At 48.0% G+C, this 21,684-nt stretch overlaps 1 protein-coding gene across 8 annotated transcripts in view; it reads right to left on the reverse strand.

The window, feature by feature from the left end:
* Positions 1-21,684, reverse strand: part of ZNF644 (zinc finger protein 644) — a 292,172-nt gene that overhangs the window by 230,984 nt on the left and 39,504 nt on the right. For all 8 annotated transcript variants that reach the window (XM_030205642.1, XM_030205644.1, XM_030205650.1 and 5 more), the window contains exon 2: positions 18,453-18,532. The gene's annotated coding sequence lies outside the window, so the exon portion shown is untranslated. The remainder of the gene's footprint in view (positions 1-18,452; positions 18,533-21,684) is intronic.

Raw genomic sequence — 21,684 nt, forward strand, 5'->3', positions numbered from 1 at the left:
TGAGAAGAGGGGTGATATGAGCATATCGGTCCAGGCGGAATATAAGACGTGCAGCAGAGTTCTGAACGGATTGAAGGGGGGATAGATGGTTAAGTGGGAGGCCAGTGAGGAATAGGTTAAAGTAGTCGAGGCGAGAGGTAATGAGAGAGTGGATGAGAGTTCGGGTGGTGTGCTCAGAGAGGAAAGGGCGAATTTTGCTGATGTTTAAGAGAAAGAAGCGACAGGTCTTGGCTATCTGCTGGATATGCGCAGAGAAGGAGAGGGAGGAGTCGAAGATGACTCCGAGGTTACGGGCAGATGAGACGGGGAGGAAGAGGGTGTTATCGACTGAGATAGAGAGTGGAGGAAGAGGAGAAGTGGGTTTTGGTGGAAAGACGATAAGCTCGGTCTTAGCCATGTTCAGTTTCAGGTGGCGGTTGGACATCCAGGCAGCAATGTCGGATAAGCAGGCCGATACTTTGGCCTGGGTCTCCGCAGTGATGTCTAGTGTGGAGAGATACAGCTGGGTGTCATCAGCATAAAGATGATACTGGAAACCATGAGATGAAATCAATGAGCCCAGGGAAGAGGTGTAGATTGAAAAAAGAAGGGGTCCAAGAACAGATCCCTGGAGAACTGCAACAGAGAGCGGGATGGGGGTGGAGGAAGATCCATGAGAATGTACTCTGAAGGTGCAGTGGGAGAGATAGGAGGAGAACCAGGAGAGGACAGAGCCCTGGAACCCAAATGAGGATAGTGTGGCAAGAAGTAAATCATGATTGACAGTGTCAAAAGCGGCAGACAGGTCGAGGAGAATGAGGATGAGTAGTGACCTTTGGATTTGGCAAGGAACAGGTCATTACAGACTTTAGAGAGTGCCGTTTCTGTCGAGTGTAGAGGGTGAAAACCGGATTGAAGCGTATCAAGGATGGCATGAGAGGCGAGAAAATCAAGGCAGCGGCTGTGAACGGCACGCTCAAGTATCTTGGAGAGGAAGGGTAGGAGGGAGATGGAGCGGTAGTTGGAGGGACAGGTAGGGTCTAGTTATGGTTTTTTGAGGAGTGGTGTGACTATGGCGTGCTTGAAGGTGTCGGGGACAGTTGCAGTGGAGAGAGAGAGGTTGAGGATATGACAGATGGGAGGGGTGACACTAGGAGAGATGGTGTTAAGTAAGTTGGTGGGGATGGGATCAGAGGAACAAGTGGTGCATTTCAAGGAGAAAGAAGGTGGGCAGTTTCCTCCTCGGTGATATCAGGAAAGGAGGAGAAGGTGGCCTGGGTTGGTTGGTTGAGGGAGAGGGTTGAAGGGTGAAGAGGAGGTGGTGGCTTGGTAGTGAACTCAAGGTTGATCTTTTGCACCTTGTCGCGGAAGTAGTCAGCCAGTGATTGAGGAGAGAGTGGAGGGGGGGGAGCGGAGGGCACTTTGAGGAGGGAGTTAAGGGTGGCGAAGAGACGACGAGGGTTGGAGCTGAGAGAATTAGTCAATTGGGTGTAATAGTCCTGTTTGGCAAGGAATAGGGAGGACTGGAAGGAGGATAGCATGAATTTGAAATGAAGGAAATCTGAATGGGTGCGAGATTTCCTCCAGAGGCGTTCAGCAGATCGGGCACAGGAGCCAAGGTAACGGATGCAAGGGGTCAACCAGGGCTGGGGATTAGTACACCTTGTGGGACGGGAGATGGATGGTGCGAGGGTGTCCAGAGCAGAGGAGAGGAGAGAGTGGCATTGTAAACGGAGACAGCCTTGTCGACAGACTCTGAGGACATGATGGAGGGGAGGAGATTAGAAATACTAGAGGACAAGGTGGGAGGGTCAATAGCCTGGAGATTCCTGGAAGTAGTGGTTAAAGTTGGGCAGGTCTGGGTGATGATCGGAGAGAGGAAGAGCAGAGGCGTAGAAATTGGAGGGTGAGCAGGAAGAGGAGAGGACAAGGTCAAGACAATGGCCATTTTGGCGGGTAGGGGTGGAGGAGCACAGCTGGAGGTTGAAGGAGGATGTCAGAGTGAGGAACTGAGAAGCATGAGAGTCGGATGGGTCAACAGCATGTGTTAAAGTCTCCGAGAATGAGGGACGGAGATAAGGGTTCAAGAAAAACGGAAAGCCAGGCATCGAAGTCGGCGAAGAAGGAAGAGAGGGATTTATCAGGGGGGCGGTAAATGACTGCCACTCTGAGTGGCAATGGGTGGAATAGACAGATGGAGTGGACTTCAAAGGATGAGAAGCAGTGAGACTGAGGTAGGAGGAGGGGTTGGAAACTACAGGAGGGCGAGTGTAGTAACCTGACGCCTCCACCGTTGCCAACTGGGCGGGGAGTGTTGGGAGAAGAGATAATCTCCATGGCATAGGGCCGCGACTGAGGCAGAGTCATCAGGGGAGAGCCAGGTTTCAGTTACGGCGAGCAGTTGAAGGGAACGAGAGATGAAGAGATCGTGGGTGAAGGGAAGTTTGTTGCAGACCGAGCGGGCATTCCACAGGGCACATGAGAAGGGGAGGGAAGAGGGGGAGAGGAGGGGAATAGAGACGAGATTGGAGACATCCCGGGATCGTTCGCAGGGATAGGACGGGGACAGGTGAGGGGGACCTGGATTAGGGTTGTCTCCCGCGGATAGCAGGAGAAGGAGCAAGAGAGTGCAGAGGAGGGTGGGGGAGGAAGGGCGACGAAGGCGACGATGACGGGATGCACTTAGGAGGAATGGGGATGGGTTACTGGCAGGAAGGAAGTGTTGAAGGTTGAAAGCTAGTAAGGAGGAGGGGGACAGGACAGATGGTGAGGTGGTGAGGGACCGGGGTGAGTAGGGTATTGCAGTAGTGAGCAGGATGGGAGAGGACATGGGTGGGCAATGAGTACTAGCGGTAGACAGCGGAAGGGGGGAGGGGAAAAAGATTAGGAAGGGACAGGGCAAGGAAGAGAATGTGTAAAGGGGCCATAAGTAGTGACTGAGGTGTTACGGTGTATATGTGGTGACTGAGGTGTTAGCAAATAGATGGAGGGGGAAAGCTGGACTGGAGGCTTAAAACTAGAACGGCAGGCAGCAGGCAGGCAGGGGAGGAAGGTAGGTAGATGTGCTGCTTGAAGGCAGGCAGGTAGTTGATGGGCAGGTAAGCAGGCTGAGGTGCAGGCAAGTTGATGGGTTGGCGAGCAGGTAAGTCAATTGGCTGACAAGCAGGCAAGACGATGGGCTAAGGAGCAGGCAAGTTGATGGGCTGGCGAGCAGGTAAGTCAGTGGGCTGACAAGCTAGCAGGCAGGCAGGTTGGTTGATGGGTTAACAGGCAGGCAGGTTGGTGATGGGCTAGTAGGCAGGCAGGCAGGAAGGCAAAACAGGCAGGGCTGATGCGATGTGACTGGAACAAGTTGGAACAGATGGACTGGAGCGGCTGGAACGGGCGGACTAGAGCAAGCAGGAACGGACTGACGGGAATAAGCTGGAACAGGCAGACTGGAACATGCTGGAACAAGCCATGCAGATGGACTGGAACAAGCTGGAGTGGATGGACTGGAACAAGGTGGAGCAGAAGGAAGCGGAGTCGCAGGACTGAAACAAGCTGGAATGGACGGACTGGAGCACGCTGGAACAAGCAATGCAGATGGACTGGAATCCAGAAACCTTTGGGATATAGCAAAGCAGTCCTTACACTGAGCAAGCCTCTAAAACACCTGGAAAGAACTGATGCCCCAAAAGATGCATCCATTCAAGCTGTAACATCGAGACAATAATATCTGGCAAAAGTATGCAGAGGAAACCATGTTACCTCTCTACATATTTCCTCCAAGGAAAAATGTCTTGATTCTGCCAAGGAAGTCAAAACAGCTCTGGTAGAATGAGCTTGACAGAAAGATAAGCAGAAGCTATAGTCTCCTTAACCCACCATGCAATGGCAACCTTCGAAGCAGCATTACCTTGATTCGGACCAGGAAGGAAAATGAAAAGGTGGTCTGACCAGTGGAATTCATTGGTAGGTTCTAAGTACTGCAGAAGTACATGACAAACGTCAAGAAAACGCAACCAATGAAAATCCTTCTTATAATTCTGTTTCCAAAATGCAGGAAGAAACAAAGGCCGATTGTGGTGAAAACGCTAATACCACCTTGTGTAGAAAAGAAGGGACTGTGTGACGCAAAACACGCGCCTCAGAAAAATGAAGGAATGGTTCCCGACAGGATTTAATGCCTGGAGCTCAGAAATCCTGAGCACAGAGGAGACTGCAACAAGGAAAACTGATTTTAAGGGTAAGGTCTATTAGAGTAGCCTTTTTCAAAGGATGAAGAGACACCTTATGCAAAGAATGTAGTTATCAGACTACAATTCTTCTGAGGGCAAGGAAGTTGTTTAGGAGGCTTTAGCTGATTCAATCCTCTCAAGAAGCGGACCACATCCAGATAAGACGCCAAGGAACAATTCAGCCTGTGATAACAGGCTAGAACTGCCACTAGCACTCTAAGAGAATTATAGGCTAGACCCTTCTGAAGCCCGGATCAAGAAAGAGGCACTCAGTGTCTTGCAGCAACAGAGAAGAAAACCGCCAAAGCAGACACTATAAAGTCTAAAGAGTCTTTATTCAAACAATCCCACATGGCCACGTTTCGCCAACTAGGCTGCATCAGGGGTAAAAAAAACTAACCAGGGACACACAAGACTTAGCCCTGGCAGCAAAACTGAGAATCCAACATGACTTCAGCAGCTTCTTATTCACAAATGGCACATACTTCTGTGCAGCAGTATGAAGCTTTGGTGTTTTTCTTTTTAGACCATTCTGAAGGCCATCCTGCAAAAAGGTTAAATTTTGAGGGAGAGAGGAGTGAAAGGGAGACAAAGCTTTTTCTGAGCACCATGCTTCAAATATTCACCAAACTCAAGGATAAGCCGCAGAAGTAGAGCACTTTTTGGCCTGAAGTAATGTTGTAATAACAGCTTCATAATATTTATTATATTTGCATGCCACAATTTCCCACCTATTTGTAGGCTCAATGTAGCTTACATGGTACCGTGAAGGCGATCGCTAACTCCGGTAGAGAACAAATACAAAGTGATGTTATAGTCAGATAGCTTCATATGTTACAATCGCATTGGAAATCGCAGAGAAGAGTTACATAGTGTTCATTTCGAGCTTTGGTTACGTTGTGTTGCAGGGTTCAGGCACTTAAGTTGGGTCGGGAGGGTATGCCTTTCCGAGCAGGTAGGTCTTTAGTAATTTCTGGAAGTTAAGGTGGTCGTACGTTGTCACAGCTTTTGGTAATGCATTCCATAATTGTGTGCTTATGTAGGAGAAGCTGGATGCATAAGTTGACTTGTATTTGAGTCCTTTACAGCTTGGGTAATGGAGATTTAGGTGTGTTCGTGTTGATCTGACTGTTTCTGGTTGATAGGCCTATGAGGTCGGTCATATATCCCGGTGCTTCGCCATAGATAATTTTATGGACCAGGGTGCAGATTTTGAAAGCAATACATTCTTTGACTGGGAGCCAGTGCAATTTTTCTCGGAGGGGTTTGGCACTTTCAAATCGCGTTTTTCCAAATATAAGTCTGGCTGCTGTGTTTTGAGCGGTCTGAAGTTTTTTTTTATGAGTTATTCTTTGCATCCCGCATAAATTCCATTACAGTAGTCAGCGTGGCTTAGTACCATAGATTGTATCAGGTTGTGACATGTTTCCCTCGGAAAGAATGGTTTCACGCGTTTGAGTTTCCACATTGAGTGGAACATCTTTCTTGGTTGTAGAGTTCACTTGGCTCTCAAGAGTGAGGTTACAGTCAATTGTAACCACGAGGATTTTCTGGCTATCCAAGATAGGGAGGGTGTAATCTGGAGTTTTTAAATTTGTGGGTTTGTACGTATTGTATTGGGATGAGAGGATGAGGCGATGTGTTTTTTTCTGTGTTAAGTTTTAGTTGGAATGCGTTTGCCCATGAGTTCACGGTATTTAAGCTGAGCTTGATTTCGTTGGTGAATTCTGTCAGGTCATGTTTGAAAGGAATGTATATTGTAATGTCGTCTGCATAGATGAATGGGTTGAGGTCCTGGGTGGATTAAGGACTTTGCTAGTGGGGTCATCTTTAGGAATAACCTTTATTCCTCAATTTCAACCACTCAAGAACCAGGCTGTAAGACCAAAGCAGGAAGGATTTTCTATCAGGATGAGTCCCTGAAAAAAGAGCCCTTTAGAAAGGGGAAAACAGAAGGGGCTTGTCTATAAGTAGCCACACCGGATCAGCATACCACGGCCTCCTGGGCTGGTTTGGAGCAATCAGAATCACTCTTCCTTGATGATGAAGGATTCTGTGAAGAATTCTGCCTGTCACTGGCCACAGGGGAAATACATACAGAAAAGAAAACTGGCTAAGGTTGAAGGAGTGTGTCCAGACCTTCTGAACTGCACTCTTTCTGCTGAAGAACCTGGGAACCTTGGCATTTCGTTGAGTTGCCATGAGATCAATTGTGGGGAGTGCCGCACTTCTGAGTGACAAGGTTGAAGGCCTTTGGCGACAGTTCCCATTCCCCGGGTCTAAACAGTTCCAGCTGTTTGTACTATGGAGTGTTGCCATGATTTGGGTTTCTGCCAGGTACTTATGACCTGGCTTGGCCACTGTTTGGAAAACAGGATAATGGGTTCGATGGACCATTGGTCTGACCCCATATGGCTACTCTTATATTGTAAGTCCACTTGAACATTTTTCGTTCCCACTATGTGAGCTGCCAAGATCTGCTGCAGGTGACATTCTGCCTATTGAAAGAGAACGAGCTTCCAAAGCTAGGGAGCACTGCGAGTGCCTCCTTGCCTGTTTATAAGCCACTGCTGTCATGTTGTCCAAGAGAATACGAACTGGTTTGCCTGCCAGCAGAAGTTGAAATGCTAGCAGACCTCTGTAGACTGCTCAGAGTTCCAGGCAATTGATTGGCCACAGCGATTCTGTTCCATAAGCCCTGGGTGTTGCGCTGCAGGCAATGGGCTCCACATCCCGTCAAACTGGCATTGATCACCACTAAAATCCAAGGAGAGGAGGCCAAAGAGGTGCTCAGAAAATATTGCTGAAGCGAAGCCACCACAACATGCTGTTCTTCGCTTGCTGGCGTCCAAAGTAGATATTGGCAACCAACAGCTGAAGTGGACGCATGTGAGCTCTGGCCAACGTAACCACATCCACAGTCACTGCCATAGAGCCAAATATCTGGACATAATCCCATGTGCGAGGGCTTTAAGTTCACAGCAAGAGGCTAATTTGACACTGCAGCTTGACCATCTGTGAATCTGGTAAAAAATACCTTGCCCTAGACCGTGCTGAAACAAACACCCAGGCATTCCAGAGTTTGCGTAGGAACTAAGTGACATTTGGGAAAACTGATAACCCAACCCAATGACTGCAAGAGAAATATTACCCTGGAGGTGACCTGACGACTTTCCTGAATCAAAGAAGCCTTGATCAGCCAATCGTCCAGTAAGGATGCACCCTTACAACCTCTTGTCTCAGAAAGGCCGCCACTACCACCATCACCTTCAAACAAAGTGCTGAAGCAAAGCCAAAGGGCATAGCTTGAAACTGAAAGTGCTGCCCCAGATTTGCGAACTAAAGGTAACGCTGATGTGGTGGCCAAATGGGAATATGTAGGTAAGCTTTCTTGAGATCCAGTGCTGTAAGATATTCTCCCGGTTGCACTGCCATTATGAGGGCATGTAATGTTTCCATTTGGAAGTGTCTGACTCCCAGAAATCAGCTGACCTTTTTAAGGTCGAGCACTGGGTGATGGACCCTCCTTTCTTCGGCACCACAAAATAAATGGAGTAACAGCCCTGACCTGGATATCGAATGGGCACCAGAATCACTGCTCCAAAGGGCGGATACTAAAATAATCAGTGATCATCATAAAACATATGGGGACAGACAGAAAACGATCTCACTATGGATACTTTCGAAAAAAGGCGGGAGAAGGGAGATATGATGAGAGAGACATTTAAATACCTATGCGGCATAAATGCACAGAAGGCATGTCTCAATTGAAAGGAAGCTCTGAACGAGGGGGCATAGGATGAAGGTGAAAGGGGACTTGCTTCTTTAAGGACAGGGTGGTGACGTAGTGGAAATGGTGGAGACAAAAACAGTATCTGAATTCAAGAGAGCTTGGGACAAGTACATAGCATCTCTAAGGAAGTGATAGGGAGAGTAGATGGCATGGATGGGCAGACTGGATAAGCTATATGGTCATTATCTGCCTATATTTTTCTCTGTTTCTATATAAAAAGTGTAGGGTGGATAGAACTGCTGCATGGGGACTCAAAAGAAAAAAAAAAATCAACAAAGGGAGGAAAACTCATTTCTAACCTTCTCTGATAACTTTTAGAACCAATTGGTCTGTAGTAATCTTGGTCCACTCTTCGTAAAAATGGGACAGCTGCCATCCAAATGTTGTGCTACAGAGAGTGGATCAGAACCCCATCATTGTGAGGGATGAAAAGCAGGAGGTATCTGGAAGCTTAGGATAACATGTCAGAGCGAAAGGATTGCTTTTGTTGATATCTAGGTTTCTGAAAGGAAGACAGCTGGATCAGGGCGATACTTCTTAGCATCCTTAAAATGAGGATGAGCTTGATTGGATCAGAATGAACTCCTGGGTTTGATCTCAGGCAAACATTGAGCTTAGGAGTCAAATACATCTTTGACTAATTTTTCCAGATCTTCTCCAAATAAAAGCTTCCCCCGGAACAGAAGCTTAGTATAACGCTGCTTAGAGGCAGCATCTGAAGCTCAATGGTGTAGCCACAATAAGCGTCTAGCTGTAATTGCCAATGACATATGTTTAGCAGACACCTGAATAAGATCATAGAGGGAGTCTGCCAGATAAGCCAAGCCTGTCTCCCTTAGGTAACTCAAATTCCAGTTGAGTATCAGAGTCTGCCAAGGTGTCTGTTGCCTGCTGAACCCAGCTAAGGCATGCACTGGCAGCATAAGACCTGCATATTTCCACCTGTAGAGAAAGCTCAGAGACTTCAAAAGAGTTTCCATGATGACTGGTTTTCCACCCTGTACATCTTTTCAATGCTATCCCACCTTCCATAGGTAAAGTGGTCTTTTTTTGTTACTGCAGCCATTAAGGAAGGGAAAATTAGGTTCTTACCGTGATAATTTTCTTTCCTTTAGTCATAGCAGATGCAGCCATTACAGATGGGTTGTGTCCATCAACCAGCAGAGGGAGATAGAGAGCACACTTTTTTCAGTGCCTCATACCAGCTTGCTCCACTGCCTCTCTTCAGTATTTGAAGCTTCCAAAGCAGTATGGCAAACCGCAATGGGAACAACATAAGCTTTCCTCACAGCGAACGATGGCCCTACAACAAAGGGCATTAACTCAGAATGGAGGGAATGAAACATCCTCCCGGAGGGCATAAACTCATCCTCCAAAACATGAAACTGGAGGGAATTAAGTCATCCTCCTTTAATTGAACAAGAATCCTGAAGACTGTTTTCCGACTTTCTCCCAAGGACGGAATCTCCAGGAAACACAAACAGAGCCTGAAATAGATTTACAGCAGATAGCATCAGACAGGGAGGGATCATGGCTGCATCTGCTATGACTAAAGGAAAGAAAATTATCATGGTAAGAACCTAATTTTCCCATTCCTTGTCATCAAGCAGATGCAGCCATTACAGATGGGATGTATCAAAGCAATCCCTAGACAGGGTGGGAACAAGCCACACCATGCACTAGCACTTGCGCTCCAAAATGTGCGTCCCTCCTGGCAGCCACATGCAGCCTGTAATGTTGGGCAAAAGAGAGCTTAGAAGCCCATGTTGCTGCACTACAAATCTCTTGAAGAGAGAGTGCTCCAGTTTCAGCCCAAGAAGAGGAAATTCCTCTAGTGGAATGCGCCTTAAAGGCATTAGGCGGAGGCCGGCCGGCAAGCAAATAAGCTGAAAAGATAGATTAAGCCAGTGGGCAATAGTGGCTTTAGACGCTGGACACCCTCTGCAAGGACCTGATAGCAAAACAGATGATCAGAGTTCCTGAAAGAGTTAGTAACTCGCAGATACTGCAGCAGAGTCCTGCGCACGTCCAACAGGTGCAATTGCCCAAAAGATTCTGGAAACTCCTCCTCGACAAAGGAGGGCAAGAAAATAGGTTGGTTTAGGTGAAACGCTGAAACCACCTTAGGCAAGAAGGAAGGCACGGTCCGAACCGTGACCCCGGAGTCTGAAAACTGCAGAAAAGGGTCTCTACAGGACAGCGCCTGGAGCTCTGACACCCGTCTCGCCGAAGTAATGGCCACTAACAAGACAGCCATCAGTGTCAAATCTTTCTCTGAAGCACGCCGAAGCGGTTCAAAGGGAGCACCCTGAAGGGCCTTCAGCACTAGCCCCAGGTTCCAAGCTGGACAAGGCGCACGCACGGGAGGACGGAGCCGAAGCACCCCTCTAAGAAACCGTGCCACATCTGGATGAGCAGCTAAAGACATGCCTTCAACCTTACCACGCAGGGAGGCCAATGCTGCCACTTGCACCCGCAGTGGCAGCATAGGCCAAGCCTTTGTGTACACCATCCTGCAAAAAGTCCAGAATCGGCGAGACAGGAGCCCGCAGGGGTGTGATCTCTCTGGAAGCATAACAGACTTCAAACTGGCGCCAAATCCTGGCATAAGCCACGGAAGTGGAACGCTTGTGGGCTTGCAGGAGAGTGGTAATTACTTTATTGGAATAGCCTCTGCCTCTCAATTGCGCCCTCTCAATCGACAGGCCATAAGACCAAATCGGCCGGCGTCCTCCATGGACACCTGACCCTGTGACAACAGGTTGGGAACCAGAGGTAACTGAAGGGGATCCTCTACGAGCATCTGTCGGAGGTCCGCATACCAAGGCCTCCTGGGCCAATCCGGGGCAATGAGAACCACTTCTCCTGGATGCAGCCAAATCCGCAGGAGCACTCGCCCTAACAAGGGCCACGGAGGGAACACATACAGTAGGCCCAGAGGCCAGGGTTGAGCCAAGGCATCCAACCCCGCCGCGCGAGGATCTCTCCGTCTGCTGAAGAAGCACGGGACTTTGGCATTGGAGCTTGTCGCCATTAGATCCATCAGGGGCTTGCCCCATTTGGCACATATCTGCAGGAACACTTCGGCTGCAAGTTCCCACTCCGCTGGATCGATCTGATGCCTGCTTAGATAATTGGCTTGCACGTTGCTCTGACCTGCAATGTGAGCTGCCGACAGAAACTGTAGATGCAGCTCGGCCCAGTGGCAAATTTGTTCGGCCTGTGCGGCTAGAGCTCTGCACTGAGTGCCGCCTTGTCAATTTATGTAGGCCACTGCTGTCGTGTTGTCCTACATCACTCTGACAGCCAATCTTTCCAGGGTCACTTGAAAGGCCAGAAGCGCCTGAAACACCGCTTTCAACTCTAGGCGGTTGATGGACCACTCCGACTCCTCGGGTGTCCATAGACCCTGGGCATACTTCCCCTTGCAATGTGCGCCCCAACCTTTCAGACTGGAATCTGTCACCACTAGGCACCGATCGGGGAGCGCCAGCGGCATTCCTCGTTGCAGCATGCTGTCCGAGAGCCACCACTCCATGCTGAGTTGGGTCGCAGGGAGCCAAGAGAGTCTGCATTGGTAATCCTGAGATACTGGAGACCATCTTTGGAGTAGAGCATACTGTAGAGGTCTCAGGTGCGCTCTCGCCCAGGGCACCAGTTCCATGGTGGCAGTCATCGATCCAAGCAGCTGGACAATGTCCCAAGCTCGCGGGCGGGGCATCCTCAGGAGCAGACGGACCTGATTCTGAAGCTTGCACCGCCTTTGCTCGGGTAGGTACACATACCCTGAGGCTGTGTCGAACCTGGCCCCCAAATATTCTACAGACTGCGAGGAGGTCAGGTGACTTTTGGCCAAATTGACGACCCAGCCCAGAGATTGAAGTACTGAGACCACTCTGGCTGTTACATGCTGACTCTCTGCAGCAGAGTTTGCTCGAATGAGCCAGTCGTCCAGGTACGAGTGAACCCGAATACCCTTTCGTCTTAGAAAAGCAGCTACTACCACCATAACCTTCGAAAAGGTGCGGGGAGCTGTGGCGAGGCCAAAAGGCAAGGTCCGGAACTGGAAATGCTTTCCCATCACCGCAAACCTGAGAAACTTCTGGTGCGGGGGCCAAATTGGAATGTGCAAGTAAGCTTCTTTCAGGTCCAGAGACATGAGAAACTCTCCTGGCTGTACCGCCGCAATGACGGAGCGCAGGGTTTCCATGTGAAAATGTCGCACTCTCAGGGACTTGTTTAATTCTTTTAAGTCCAGAATAGGGCGAAAAGACCTTCCTTTTCGCGGCACCACAAAGTAGTTGGAGTAGCGGCCGCAGCCGTGTTCGGCGGGAGGTACCAGGGACACGGCCCCTATCTGAATCAGACCTTGTAAAGTCTCCTCTACCACCGCCCGTTTGGCGGCAGAACCGCATCGGGACTTCACAAACATGTCTCTTACAGGGGCGTCGAATTCTATTCTGTAACCGTCTCTGATCAGGTCCAAGACCCACTGATCTGAGGAAATGTTGGCCCACTCCTCGGCAAAGAGGGAAAGACGTCCTCCAAAGACAGGACTCGAGGAGAGGGCCGGCGCACTATCATTGAGAGGGTCGCCCCTGAACTCCAGGCCTTGAGCCAGTGGCTGTGGAACATTTGTCCGAGCGAAAGGAGTTCCTCTGCTGAAAACGGGCACGAGAAGTAAACCCAGCAGAACGCCCCGGGCGGTACCTTCGAGCTTCACGGAAGCGAGGTCTGTAAGAGGAGTGGACCGCCACACCCTTAGAGGAAGGCCGAGGCCTATCTTCGGGCAAGCGCTGGGGTTTAGCCTCACCCAGGCCCTTCACAATTTTCTCCAACTCCTCACCAAACAGGAGAAGGCCTTGAAAGGGCAACTTCACCAACCTTTGCTTAGAGCCATGTCCGCCGCCCAATGCCGTAGCCAAAGAAGATGGCGAGCCGCCACTGTTACTGCCATGTGTTTAGCCGAAGCTCTGACAATATCATAAAGGGCATCAGCAAGAAAGGACAAGGCCGACTCCATCCGCGGAGCCACATCTGAAAAGGGCTCCGCTCCATCACCGGGCTGTTCCACTGCCTGTTGCAACCAAGCCAGGCAGGCTCTAGCAGCATAACAACTGCATGCAGACACCCGAATAGTGAAACCTGCAAGTTCAAATGACCGTTTAAGTGCTGATTCCAGTCTACGGTCTTGAATATCCTTCAGGGCAACACCTCCTTCAACAGGGAGGGTAGTTCTCTTTGTCACAGCTGTGACTAGGGCATCCACTTTAGGCATAGCAAAGCGAGCCATATGCTCCTCACTCAGAGGGTATAATTGCCCCATAGCCCTGGAAACTTTCAAAGGTCCCTCGGGGTCAGCACATTGAGCCGAAATAAGCTCTTGGATGGAGTCATGCAAAGGAAAGGCTCGAGCAGGCTTTTTGGTACTAGCCATCCTAGGATTCACAGAGGAGGCTGTGCCACTGGCAGGGTCCTCAATAGAGAGAGCCTGCAGGGCATCAGAAATAAGCGCTGGCAGTTCATCACGGTGGAAAATCCTCATCGCGGGGGGATCGTCCAGATCCTGAGTCACTTCTGCACCTGACTCTGGCTCCTCAGAGCATGAAGGCCTGCCAGAGTCCACCGAATCCTCGCAGCACGACCACGGGGGGGGGGGGGGGGGGAGGTGCAGCACTCTCTGAAGGGGAATGAGCCCTTCTGCGCTTCATATTCTGCCAATTATCAGGGAATAACGCCTCAGAGGGCATACCCAGGCTAGAATCCACCGGGGGGGGGGGGCATTAGAAGAGGCCCGTTCCGGGCTTTGTGGGAGAGCTCTTTTAAGCATGTATGCTTTATGCATTAATAAGACAAAATCAGGGGAGAAAAACTCACCCTGGGCATCCGGATCTGTGCCGGGGCTAGTAGCTCCCATATCAGCCTCACTCCGAGGCCTCCCCCCGGGCTCAGGACTCTCCGTCTCAGCGGAGGTCGCGTCATGTGGTAAATTCAAAATGGCACCCGCTGCCAGCTCAGAGCGCGAAGAATCGTCGCTCGCCATGCTCGGGCCGGCTTTAACGTCTGTACAGCACGATTTACAGAGCCCCGCTGCTGATCTGCGCTTGCCACACTTGAAACAGCGCTTTATTGTCTCCGCAGCCATTCGCCGAAAACGGCGGTAAAATTCAAAATGGCGGTTCGCGCCAAAATCGCCCCGATCACGGGCCCACCCCGGAAGAGTCAGAACACACTCTTACCTCACTGGACCGAGTATCACAGCTCCGGTCCCACAGAAAAAGGCAAGGAAAAACCTCTGTTCTTTTTTTTTTTTTTTTTTTTAACGCTGTGAGGAAAGCAGAGGTAAATAGAAACTCCGGAGGCTCAGGTGAGTGGGAAAGGCAGGGAAAGGGCGAACCTATGTGCCTGCATCCACTGTTGGTGGGGAAGGACAGGAAAAGCTAAGCAATGTGTCCACATCCACGGAGACATGGGTAAGGCAGGGAAAGGGCGAACCTATGTGCCTTTAAAGTGAAGATGCTATAGCCTCCAACACCCCTGCTAACAACTAGCAAAAGCACAGGAGCAACCTCCAGGCAGATTTTAGATGGAGCTCGAAGAAGCTGCAGCCACTCTGCTAGGGGAGATAGAGAATACTGAAGAGAGGCAGTGGAGCAAGCTGGTATGAGGCACTGAAAAAAGTGTGCTTTCTATCTCTCTCTGCTGGTTGATGGACACAACCCATCTGTAATGGCTGCATCTGCTTGATGACAAGGAAGTGGTCTTTTTTTGTTACTGTAGCCATTAAGGAATCAACACTGGGTAAATTTAAATTTCTCAAGTTCCTCCTGAAAAATAGGATAAAGACATGGCTCTGGCAACACTCAGGCCAGTGTCTTCAGTTGTCCATTAGACAGTAATCAATTCCTGATTAGCATCCTGTGCAGGGAAGGATTTAGGAGGTTTCTTAGTGCTTGCCATCTTAGGGTTAGAAGATATGAGCCTGAGAATCCAGAGTAGAAATATTGAGAACCTCTGAGGCCTTTGTAATAAAAGACAACTCTTCTTTATGGGGCACCCTAACTGCTGTAAGATCATCAGCTTCATCATGCCCCTCCTCATCCCCACCAGGAATCTGAGAAGACAGTAAAAGTAACCGACATGTCACCTACACACTGAGGATATGGTAGATAAATAGTATTCATCTTAGAAACAGCATCTAAACGCTTGTGCTTAGAGGAAGGGTCAATCTGCAGAGGCTAAGAAGCATGTACAGACCCAGGCAGCTCCATTTGCCTAGTGGATAATGCAGCTGCGGAATGCTGATGTGAGCGTTTAAGCAAATAGGATTGGTGGAGTAATAAAGGAAATTCTGAAAAGAAATGCTCTTGATTAGCTACAGGAGCATTTAGCTCAGTCATGGCAGAATTCACAATGGGAGAGAAAGAATTCAAAGTAATAACAAGAAAACTAGTAATAAAACCTGTGGGAGCTAAATTGAATTGCTGCAAAATGGATGGAGAAGCCTGTGTACAAATCATATCAAAGGGAAATAGCTACGGAGAATGTGGCTGCAAGTCTCCCACAGAGGAAGACAACGGTGCCCCCATAACAAATACGCTTGGCCGAACTTGAACCCGTACAGACCGCTGGACATTGCCCTAACACTGCTCTATGCTTTCCACAGAGAAAGAAGTGCTCAACAGCCTCTGCCACCATCGGGATAAAAACGAAACTGTGAGTTGACCCAAAGTGAAATTTAAATTTAAAGAAACACTCAGCCAAACACTGATAAATGAGCAGAAGTCAGTAGTTGTGAAAACCCTCTCCAAAATTAAGTCATAGCAGAATGTCATGCTAAAAATAAAAAAAAAAAGTACACAACAGGAGGAAAAAGTTAAGTTGCATTTATTTGATATACCACTAAAGGAAAAAATATAGTGGTGCACAATGTCTAAACAAAAGAGAAGCATAGGAAAAGAACTACAATTATTGACAGAAAAGGCAGAGCAATGATGGAAAAGTGGATCTAGGGGGAAAGGAGAAGGAGAATAGGCAGGGAGGTATATTTCTAGTAGGAAAAAATGGAAGGAGGAGGATGGGATGGGGTAGATATCTGGCACCACCAGTTCTGAACCCCAAAGCAGGCACTGCTGAGCCAATGCACCCCCCTAGCTCTTAGGAACCAGGAAACCCAGAAGAGGAGCTTCAATCAAGATGATACCAGGAGCTCATGAGAAACATTCCATTGACTGAAGGAAACAGAGATATACTAACTGAACAAGGAGCATACCATCCTAAAAACAGAGTTCAGTTTAGTGCTACCTCCACCTGCTGGTAGATGGTCATAACCCACACATTTCTGGATTTATCTACTGCTGATGACCAGGAAAGATATATGAGAGAAATGGAGAAAACTGATGAATCTGAAGGATTAACCTCAGAGACATATTTAAGAAACGACATGACGGAGATGGAATAAAAAAAAGTCAATAAAACCTGGAAAAGGGCTAGGGAAAACCATTAAGAGAACATGGTAACAAGAAAACAGGATTATACAACTATCGCAATAACAAAGATACAAAACTTTTAATGCCAGTTTTTAGAAATTAGATTCTATTTTATTCAGTAAAGGAGGGAAAGTATTTCTTTCTTACTTCAGTGTTCCACGGCCCAGAGAGAGAGAGAGAGAGAGAGAGAGAGAGAGAGAGAGAGAGAGAGAGAGAGAGAGTGTGTGTGCGCTACAGCCCAGACTATGTGTGCGTGTGTGCGCGCTCCATGGCACCGGCGTGTGCGTGCGTGCGCTCCATGACTCAGTGTGTGCGTATGTATGTGTGCGTTCCACGACTCAGTGTGTGCGTGCGCTCCACGGCTCAGTGTGTGTGTGTGCGTGTATGTGTATGTATGTGTGCGCTCCACAGCTCAGTGTGTGCGTGCATGTATGTGTGCGCTCCACAGCTCAGTGTGTGCGTGTGCGCACTCCACGGCTCAGTGTGCGTGTGTGTATGTGCGCACTCCACGCCCCAGAGTCTGTGTGCGTGTGTATGTATGTGTGCGCTCCACAGCCCAGAGCATGTGCATGTGTCAGTGTTCCACGGCTTAGAGTGTTTGTGTATGTGTATCTCCTGGACACCAGATCACTATAGCACCTAGAAATTGCACCCTGGTGCCACTTTCATGTCCCCTTTGCAGACTTTCCTCACAAACAGCACATCCCCCACATCTGTATCATTATTTAGCTCTGCTGAAGCTCGAGTCAAGTGGTATAGAAGCTTGGGCTGGTCTTGAAGTTTCAAGTCCAGCAAGATTTCCTGAACTTCCTGCATTGCGCAGTTCAAGCTTAGAGAAACAAATCATATTGCATAAATGGGAGATGCGCTGTTTGTGAGGCAGCTCGGCATATTGCAATGCCAGACAAGAACCAGCGAGACTGAGTGAAGGGCTTCAGAGAGACTGGAGGGTATCCAGGCCATGGTGACGTGAAATGGAAAGGCAATTGCTTCTTTGCATCACCTATCATGGGGGTGCTGTCACACAGATGACTGCCTGATTTGGGAAGGGAGACTACTGGCTTCCAACAGTGATTTGTACAGGCACCTCAAGGGACTGATTTACTAAAAAAAGTTTAGCACAGACACAGAAGAAAGAAAGAGCCTTAGTAATTTTTTTTTCTAAGAGCTACTGCTCATCTAGAATCCCTTCCCCCCAATTCACTAGTGACAATGTTGTAGGGGTGGGAAAGGAGAACTGGGAAAGGTCTCAGGAGTGGAAGGAGTTTGTATTATCCCTGATGTGATAACCAGAATTTGAATGGAATACTTTGTGTATCTTGTGTTGTGAAGTAAAACATCCTACTTCTGCTCTGCACCTGTTAAGCAAAATTTCAATTGTTTATACAAGACTATTGTTGTGAGCTAGTATAGGGGAGGAGCAAAAGTTGTCAAAATATCTGGAAAACTGATATATTTAGCTGTCATTTGGAATAATAGCACAGGCACCACACTATCCATATACTCAGTGCCACTACCTACTGGACCTATATGGATAGTGGAGCTAAATATATGTATTAAATTAAATATGGCACCAGAGTAATGTAAGCTGGCGATATCGGCACAGCTCAAACCACAATACTAGCTTAAGGATGGCAGTGCAAAAAGCAAAAACTGGTTTAGGCACCACAACCGCTTTACCCAACCCACATGGTACTGAAGATTTTTGTTCAAAGAAAATTATTTCAAAAAGTTAAAGACAAAAATGCATTATAAAATGTCACAAACTGATTACATTCTTCACTCAAATTAACCTAACATTTTAATTAGTCCAATAAGATTATGAAGTATTCATTATTTTAAACTCATCTCTTATGTTCTTATGCGATCAATACTAATTATACTGAAATGATTTTTATAAAAATTATCATAGTTAACTGCTGCATCCGATGCCTTGCTAGACATTACAACTGAGAATTATAGCAAGCTCACCTAAATCTTTGAAGATACTGACAGACTAACGTAACCCACAGTACTTCTTCAAATTCAACAGTCTTCTGTACTGTCTTCACCTGAGAAGAAATAAAACGTACACTGTCATCTGCCAACACTTTATTAACTCATTACAAGTGTAAAAATGCTCATTCCAGAATAATACAATGGAACAGTATTATCTATACGATTAAAATGCTTTACAAGCACACTAAGTAACTGTATGTTTATGACTAGTCCTTAACAAAACTGGAATTTTCAGAGTTAATGACATTGGAAATTGTTTAAGTAAGGTAGTACTGCCACCATGTGGTGCCATGTTTAACCAGAAAACCAAAAATCTCAAAACACAAATACAGATGAAAAGTTTTTCATTTTAGGGGCTTTTCACATTTGAAGGAAAACATGCTGGTATTTTCATTTGCATCTGGGTGCCGCAGCACTTTTCTCACTCTACCTCTTTTACACATCTGTGCAGATATAGCGAAGATACTCACCTGTAGCAGGTATTCTCCGAGGACAGCAGGCTGATTGTTCTGACATGTGGGTCGACGTCCGTGTTGGCCCAGGAATCGGCAAATTTTGCAAGCAAAAAAGTAAAGTTTTGCCAGAGAACAGTGCGCACCGCGCGTGAGCGTACCTCCTCAGTTTAATCAAAAAGCGTAAATTCAAACAAACAACAACTGCAAAGGGGAGGTGGGCGGGTTTGTGAGAACAATTAGCCTGCTGTCCTCAGAGAATACCTGCTACAGGAAAGTATCTTCGCTTTCTCTGAGGACAAGCAGGCTGCTTGTTCTCACATGTGGGGTATCCCTAGCCCCCAGGCTCACTCAAAACAATGAACATTGGTCAATTGGGCCTCGCAACAACGAGGACGTAACATAGATTGACCTGAAACCCTAAACGACTAACAGAGTGCAGCCTGGAACAGAACAAAATTGGGTATAGGGGGTGGAGTTGGATTCTAAACCCCGAACAGATTCTGCAGCACCGACTGCCCAAACCGACTGTCACGTCAGATATGAATGTGTGGACTGATGACCACGTTGCAGCCTTGCAAATCTCTTTAATAGAGGCTAGCCACTGACGCAGCCATGGCTCGAACATTATGAGCCGTGACATGACCCTGTAGAGTCAGCCCAGCTTGGGCATAAGTGAAGGAAATGCAATCTGCTAGCCAATTGGAGATTGTGTGTTTTCCGATGGCGACTCCCCTCCTGTGGGATTCAACACAGGCGAAGCCCAGAGACGCCGGCAGGCTGGCACAAACTCAGCTAGTTCACAAAATCAGCCTCTCTTCAGCGTCAGGTCAACCAGCAACACATCGGGTTCCCGCCAACACTTCAGACCCAGCAGGGTGAGCGAGCGCCGGCTCAACTCTCGTCCTACCCGCTGTTGCACCCTCGACACAGTCGCGCTTGTGTATATGTGTATACACAAGCATACACATATATATATACACATGTACACATAAATATTGCCATATTGGGGCAGACCAAAGGTCCATCAAGCCCAGCATCATGTTTCCAACAGCGGCCAATCCAGATTACAAGTACTTGCCAAGATCCCAAACTAATACAATACATTTTTATGCTGCTTATCCTAGAAATAAGTAGTGGATTTTTCCCAAGTCCATTTTAATAACGGCTTATGGACTTTTCTTTTAGGAAGCTACCTAAAGGGAAAATTAGGTTCTTACCTTGGTAATTTTCTTCCCTTTAGTCATAGCAGATGAATCCATTACGAGTGGGTTGTGTCCATCAACCAGCAGGGGGAGATAGAGAGCACTGAATAACCATAGTGCCTCATGGCCAGCTAGCTCCATCTGCCTCTTCAGTAGTTCAAGCTTCCAAAGCAGTGTGACACCGCCACATATAATAACATGAACTTTCCTCACAGCGGATGAACACCCCAGAACAGGAGCAACAATTCAAAGGAGGGACGAACTCAACCTCCTGTAACAGAACAGAAATCCTGAAGACTGTTTTCCAACCTCTCCCAATGAGGGAACATATCTACAGGAAGAACTGAACCTAAAACATCAATCACATGATGAACCACTGAGGGAGGGCTCATGGATTCATCTGCTATGACTAAAGGAAAGAAAATTACCAAGGTAAGAACCTAATTTTCCCTTCCTTGTCATCAAGTAGATGAATCCATTACAAGTGGGATGTAACAAAGCAATCCCTAGATAGGGTGGGAACAAGCCACACCACGCGCCAGCACTTGTGCTCCAAAATGCGCGTCTCTACTGGCAGCCACATCCAGCCTGTAATGTCGGGCAAAAGAGAGCTTAGAAGCCCAAGTAGCTGCACTACATATCTCTTGAAAAGAGAGTGCTCCAGTTTCAGCCCAGGAAAAGGAAATTGCTCTTGTGGAATGCGCCTTAAAGGCTTCAGGCAGAGGCCGGCCAGACAACAGATATGCTGAAAAAATAGCTTCCTTGAGCCAACGGGCTATAGTGGCTTTAGACGCTGGAGACCCTCTGCACGGACCTGATAACAGAACAAAAAGATCATCAGAGGTCCAAAAGGCATTTGACATGCGCAGATACTGCAGCAGAGCCCTTCGCACATCTAGGAGGTGCAATTGCCCAAAGGATTCTGGAAACTCCTCTTTAGAAAAGGAGGGCAGGAAAATAGGTTGGTTTAGGTGAAACGCTGAAACCACCTTAGGCATGAAGGATGGCACAGTACGTACCATAACTCCAGACTCTGAGAATTGCAGAAAAGGGGCTTGACAGGACAGCGCCTGCAGCTCAGATACCCGTCTCGCCGATGTAATGGCCACAAAAAAGACCATCTTTAGGGTCACATCCTTCTCCGAAGCTCGCCTAAGCGGCTCGAAGGACGAACATTGAAGAGCTGTTAAAGCTAACCCCAGGTTCCAGGCCAGGCACGGAGGTCGCACGGGAGGACGGAGCCAAAGCACCCCTCTGAGAAACCGTGCCACATCCGGATAAGCAGCCAGAGAAAGAGACCAGCGACCTTCCCTCGAAAACATGCTAAGGCTGCCACTTGAACACGCAGGGAATTATAGGCAAGGCCTTTTTGTAAACCATCCTGCAAAAAGTCAAGTATCGGAGAGACAGAAGCCCGTATAGGTGTAATCGCTTTAGCAGCACACCAAGCCTCAAACTGGCGCCAAATCCTGGCATAAGCAACGGAAGTGGAACACTTGCAGGCCTGTAGGAGAGTGGAAATGACTTTACTGGAGCAGCCCTTGTCTC

Source organism: Microcaecilia unicolor, chromosome 6 (assembly GCF_901765095.1).
Source record: "Microcaecilia unicolor chromosome 6, aMicUni1.1, whole genome shotgun sequence".
Classification (NCBI taxonomy): Eukaryota; Metazoa; Chordata; class Amphibia; order Gymnophiona; family Siphonopidae; genus Microcaecilia; species Microcaecilia unicolor.